The 6,705-nt window shown below is 33.5% G+C and overlaps 1 pseudogene across 1 annotated transcript in view; it reads left to right on the top strand.

The window, feature by feature from the left end:
- The window catches only part of LOC144963679 (dynactin subunit 1-like), an 87,801-nt pseudogene that overhangs the window by 37,795 nt on the left and 43,301 nt on the right, over positions 1–6,705 (top strand). Inside the window, exons 17-19 of the transcript XR_013643663.1 lie at positions 2,413–2,512; positions 4,425–4,518; positions 5,184–5,312. The product of XR_013643663.1 is annotated as a dynactin subunit 1-like (transcript). The remainder of the gene's footprint in view (positions 1–2,412; positions 2,513–4,424; positions 4,519–5,183; positions 5,313–6,705) is intronic.

The following is a 6,705-nucleotide window of genomic DNA, read 5'->3' as shown; positions in this document are numbered from 1 at the left end:
TTTGAAAAAAAGATTTGATTGTATGGTTTCTCCAGTGTGTGAATTAATTATTTTGCCCCTGTCATTTCTAATGAACTCTTTCCCGGAATGCCTTCTTTTGTAGGTCTTCAGTTACACCCCTTTAGTTCTTTCCTCGTGCATGATGTCTTTAAAGGATGTGATTGTACAATTAAAAATCTAATTTATGAGTGAAAACTGTCCATCAGGATGAAACTTATTTGAATTCATTGAGTGATTGTATGGAATGGTGAGAGTGGGTTATAGGAATGAAAGAGAGCATGTGTTTTCTAGATGTACCTACATGTCCTCATTAATCTTTTTTATAATATAAATACCTTTTATATTCGGTGTCTTTTATATATTATATATACCTTTATTTATCCTTATATGTCTACTAATTCAATATGTCATAACATTGGGTAAATACAGTTTAAACATGGCGACAATATAATGTATTTCTGATATATTTAAGACAGTGGGCTACTATAAAGCAGTGGTTGATGATTTTGATTTTGGCTCTTAAATTGTTGGTAGAAATAAAAAAAAGATATTTATTTCAAAGGATACGTTGCTGATTGCCTCTAATTAAATGAAAAATGTAGTTATTGAATATTTTAAGAACCCATTAGTTTTGTATTAGCCCAATAAATAACAATCATGTATATGCCTAATATATTTATTTATGCATACAGACTTTAAAGTGGCAAATCATACATGTTTAGACAGTATACAAATGTTAAAAGAAAAGAAAACAAAACAACCCCCCCCCCCCTCAATTGAAAAACAAAAGTCCACACTAAAAACGGTTAAAAGAAAAACGGAAAAGGTAACAAATTGAGCATTCGGAGAAAATTTATGTTAAAAAATTAAAATTATGTTTGCAGTTTAGATGCACTCGTTTGTCAGCAATTATATTCTCATGAGGCATTGTCTTGTAAATATAAGTTATGATTTTCCACTTTGCCAAATTCTCGACACAGGTTTTATCATTATAACATATTTCATTTTCATTATAGTGACTAATTATGGGCTTCAGACAATAACCTCACACCTATGTAGTTACTGACCACTGATAAGAGATAGAGTTTCCTCTGGTTTTTTATTATTTCATATTGAGATGTAAGGACATTGTTGAGGGTAGATAGAAAGGAAGAAAATGAAGAGGAGATGATATCATACACATATTCCCTTTTATGAATTACCCGGCATTATTTCATATGGGAAAATTAATATGAAAAAGTTGGTTAGAAATTTTTATAAGGGAAAAAAAGTAACAGTATAGAATACATGTGGATCTTTGTTAGTGCTGAGATTACTATAATGAATGTAACCTGCACCAGAAATTGTTAACAACATTTTCTTTTTTGATTCTAAAGGATTGATTGAAGGAAAGGCAGAATTTGAATTTTGAGAACGTGTTAACATCTTGAAATATTTCAAAATAGGTATAAATAAAGCGTGTTAGTGGTCAGTGATGAATAAAGCATAGTTTCATTGCTTCACTTTTTAAAATTATCATTTAAATGTAGATCGATGAGAAGCTGCTCGATGCTACGATCAATAGACCAACTTGTAGAGCAAGGATTGAGTCCATTTGATGTTGATTTTCATTTGAGGAAAAGAAATTATTTACAAAAAACTTTTATTAAACCATAGTCAAATACTATATCAACTGTTCAACAGTTAAATGAATCATTATATCATGAACAGACCCAAAATATATCAGAAGTAAATGGACTATCATTGTTCTTTTTCAATTCATTTCATACAAAATAAGCATTCATATTCCATTTGAATTATTTTCTTCTATTTAAAAAAGACAAACTTTATGCTTATTAATTTTTATTTTACTTTTGCCCATCATTTTTTTTGTTTTATCATTGCTGTTTGATGTTTCATTAATAGTTTGATTCCGCCTCTAGGTTAGCCATCGTTTTTTTTCTTTTTACTCTCTCGGAAAAAAAAGGATACTCTTTAAGTCAATCACAAATGTGATGTTTTTGGTCTTAACTGATTGAAAGTATGCATGATAATCCAATAGTGTCAGTGTAATAAATATCACGTGTATGTGCTTAAACATGATATAGCCATGAGTTCATCTGTCCAAAAAGTTTGAATGCCTTAATATAAAAGGCCATATGTTTCTTATTAACTGCTCTTGCTTTTAATATTTAATAGACACAAAGCTAAAAGTGTGAAATCAAGAAGGTGAAATATGTTACTTTTAAACTAAACAACTCAATATAAAGAGTGTGTATTTATGCTTCTTATTTATTTTGCCCTGGATAAAATCTGCAACTTCAAGGAGCTTAAATTATATAGACTAAATGTAAGTGGTCCAACTGCTTGATGTGAGTTATGACTTGTAATTATACAGTTTTCAATTTTCTCTATCTGTGGTATGTGAACCAGATCGTGAGGGCCTGTTACCAAAAGCCATGGAAGAACTTGCCAATACAGCAGTGCAAGACATCTGTAAAACTGAAGGTTCCAATGCCAAAGACACCTTGAGGTAGAAATAACACTTCACGTTAAGAAAAACGGCTCTTGATTATTATGTATTGTTTGGCGATGCTATTTCAATCTGTAGTTATAAAGGAATTTTAACAGACTTCAACTCTTAAAGAAAGCAACATCAACAACAACAACATACCAACAACAACAATATAAACAACATCAATAATAACAACAACAAACCAACCACTGAAATAACAAAAAAAAACAGTAATAACAATACAACAACTATATAAAGACAACAACAAAAGCAAGATAATGTGATTCCAGTTTTTTGAGGAATTGTTTTTCTTTTTAAAACATAATATTTCTAATCTAATCCCCTTCCTCTTTCCCCCCCCCCCCCCCCCCCCCCAAATTTGATGTTATAGGATAAATCTCAGGTCTTGTTAATTATTGCAGGTTATTAGATTTTACATTTCCATCATGTTTTGTTTTTCTGTATATCTATAGGCTGTAATGCTCTTACTCATTTCCATATAAAGAGACCATCTCATGTTACATCAGTCGTAAAGACTAATGAACATTGGGTACATCTCTTCTTATTTCAGTTGTAAAGACTAATGGCAAACTCATTGGCTACATATCTTGTTACACCATTCGTAAAGACTAATGATAAACTCATTGGCTACATATCTTGTTACACCATTCGTAAAGACTAATGACAAACTCATTGGCTACATATCTTGTTACACCATTCGTAAAGACTAATGATAAACTCATTGGCTACATATCTTGTTACACCATTCGTAAAGACTAATGATAAACTCATTGGCTACATATCTTGTTACACCATTCGTAAAGACTAATGATAAACTCATTGGCTACATATCTTGTTACACCATTCGTAAAGACTAATGACAAACTCATTGGCTACATATCTTGTTACACCATTCGTAAAGACTAATGATAAACTCATTGGCTACATATCTTGTTACACCATTCGTAAAGACTAATGATAAACTCATTGGCTACATATCTTGTTACACCATTCATAAAGACTAATGATAAACTCATTGGCTACATATCTTGTTACACCATTCATAAAGACTAATGATAAACTCATTGGCTACATATCTTGTTACACCATTCGTAAAGACTAATGATAAACTCATTGGCTACATATCTTGTTACACCATTCATAAAGACTAATGATAAACTCATTGGCTACATATCTTGTTACACCATTCATAAAGACTAATGATAAACTCATTGGCTACATATCTTGTTACACCATTCGTAAAGACTAATGATAAACTCATTGGCTACATATCTTGTTACACCATTCGTAAAGACTAATGATAAACTCATTGGCTACATATCTTGTTACACCATTCGTAAAGACTAATGATAAACTCATTGGCTACATATCTTGTTACACCATTCGTAAAGACTAATGATAAACTCATTGGCTACATATCTTGTTACACCATTCATAAAGACTAATGATAAACTCATTGGCTACATATCTTGTTACACCATTCATAAAGACTAATGATAAACTCATTGGCTACATATCTTGTTACACCATTCGTAAAGACTAATGATAAACTCATTGGCTACATATCTTGTTACACCATTCATAAAGACTAATGATAAACTCATTGGCTACATATCTTGTTACACCATTCATAAAGACTAATGGGAAACTCATTGGCTACATATCTTATTACACCATTCATAAAGACTAATGATAAACTCATTGGCTACATATCTTGTTACACCATTCGTAAAGACCAATGGCAAACTCATTGGCTACATATCTTATTACACCATTCATAAAGACTAATGATAAACTCATTGGCTACATATCTTGTTACACCATTCGTAAAGACTAATGATAAACTCATTGTGTACAGGACTTGTATTTTACATGAAGGATTTGTTGTTTTTTTTTTATCACTCCATAGATTGTCCTTTGGTACAATAGTTGGAACGATGAACAAGCTTGCCAATGCCATGGAGAATGGAGAGTATGACTTTGATGGGACACATGAAAAGAAGGTAACCAGTGGAGAATCTTAACATTTTTTTTTTGGTATTTATACTTATATACAATAAGCTTCACTGAGAACTGTATTGCCAATGTTGCAGTTTATTTAAGATTGACATTTGTAAAATTAAGTCTAAAGTCATAATCTCACCACATCACTGATTTTGAATGTTGTCTATCAAGTCAAATATTGATTACTTGATCATTTCTGTTGTAAAAATTTAGTTTTCTTATCAAGATACGAAACTGAAATTTATTAAACTAGTAACATTAACATGGATCAGAGCTATTCTTTCAACATATCGTTGAAATGACAATTTTTTTTCTTTTTAAAGCAAACCTTGGATTCAACGATATGTAATATTATATTTATTCTCTCAATGATATCTTAATGAAGCTTTATCTCACATCTCTTCTACTGTATTTATGTTAAGGAGAGCACTTAATAAATAGAAGAAAAATACAACATATTTTTACAGCTTTTATTCTTGTATTCCATCATGCATAATTCAAGCATGCTGTCACCGCAGGCCATACAGAACCAAGTTTCAGTTTTTTTTTCAATTTATATCAATAAGCTATTCATTCTATATTGAAAACTTATCATCACACCCTTAATTTGGCACTGTAATACAACATCTCATCTATTACCCTTTCAATTTTGAACCACCACCAGAAACCATCTCCTATCAAGCTGAGGGCGGAGGCAGTGAAAGCCAAGGCTGCAGATGTGGAGGCTGTCAAATCCAAAGTCGATCTTAAGGAGGAAGAGGTCAAAGAACTCAAGAAACAGATCAGGATGAAGGTATAGGCATAATTTTTATTCCATTATGATGATTGTAATAAAATATCATTAGACCTTATTATCATAAAATGACAGTTCAATCTGCTATGATGTTGGGGTGAACAAACGCCAAGTAGAGTCAAAATTATTAGAATTATGAAATTTGAGTGCCTTGTTGCTTATAGAAACTACATTCATTCCTCTCTCAAGATATGAAGTGAGTAGAAAAGTGCCAGAAGACAATAGAGAATAAAATTTTTCGCGGCGGTGGTGGGGTTTGAACCTGCGACCTTATTGGTACGACAACTCCGCCTGGCAGGTGAGAGCGTGGCTCTACCGTGTGAGCTATCCACGAACACAAAAATATTCGTTTCAAACCCAAGTCATTTCTAGATCCCTCTCTCACCCACTTCTGGGACCGCCGATTCGTTCGCCCACCACCATCGCGAAGTATTTTGACCAGCAGTTAAGCTTAATAGCCAATATTCTCAACACAAACATATAACATAGAAACGATTGAGACATTGAGTATGCTCCGGTGTATGGGGTGAATTTTTAATTCAGAAAAGTGAGTGGAGCAGGCACTTATGTTGGTAACAACAAGATATGAAGTGAGTAGAAAAGTGCCAGAAGACAATAGAGAATAAAAATTTTTTCTGAATTAAAAATTCACCCCATACACCGGAGCATACTCAATGTCTCAATCGTTTCTATGTTATATGTTTGTGTTGAGAATATTGGCTATTAAGCTTAACTGCTGGTCAAAATACTTCGCGATGGTGGTGGGCGAACGAATCGGCGGTCCCAGAAGTGGGTGAGAGAGGGATCTAGAAATGACTTGGGTTTGAAACGAATATTTTTGTGTTCGTGGATAGCTCACACGGTAGAGCCACGCTCTCACCTGCCAGGCGGAGTTGTCGTACCAATAAGGTCGCAGGTTCAAACCACACCACCGCCGCGAAAATTTTTTATTCTCTATTGTCTTCTGGCACTTTTCTACTCACTTAATATCTTGTTGTTACCAACATAAGTGCCTGCTCCACTCACTTTTCTGAATTAAAAATTCACCCCATACACCGGAGCATACTCAATGTCTCAATCGTTTCTATGTTATATGTTTGTGTTGAGAATATTGGCTATTAAGCTTAACTGCTGGTCAAAATACTTCGCGATGGTGGTGGGCGAACGAATCGGCGGTCCCAGAAGTGGGTGAGAGAGGGATCTAGAAATGACTTGGGTTTGAAACGAATATTTTTGTGTTCGTGGATAGCTCACACGGTAGAGCCACGCTCTCACCTGCCAGGCGGAGTTGTCGTACCAATAAGGTCGCAGGTTCAAACCCCACCACCGCCGCGAAAAATTTTTATTCTCTATTGTCTTCTGGCACTTTTCTACTCACTTCATATCTTGTTGT

The sequence above is a fragment of the Berghia stephanieae genome, chromosome 2 (assembly GCF_034508935.2).
Source record: "Berghia stephanieae isolate SIO BIC M18660-M18661 chromosome 2, UCSD_Bste_1.3, whole genome shotgun sequence".
Taxonomy (NCBI): Eukaryota; Metazoa; Mollusca; class Gastropoda; order Nudibranchia; family Aeolidiidae; genus Berghia; species Berghia stephanieae.
The sequence above is the reverse complement of the archived record's forward strand: the minus strand, read 5'-3'. Positions and strand labels throughout refer to the sequence as shown.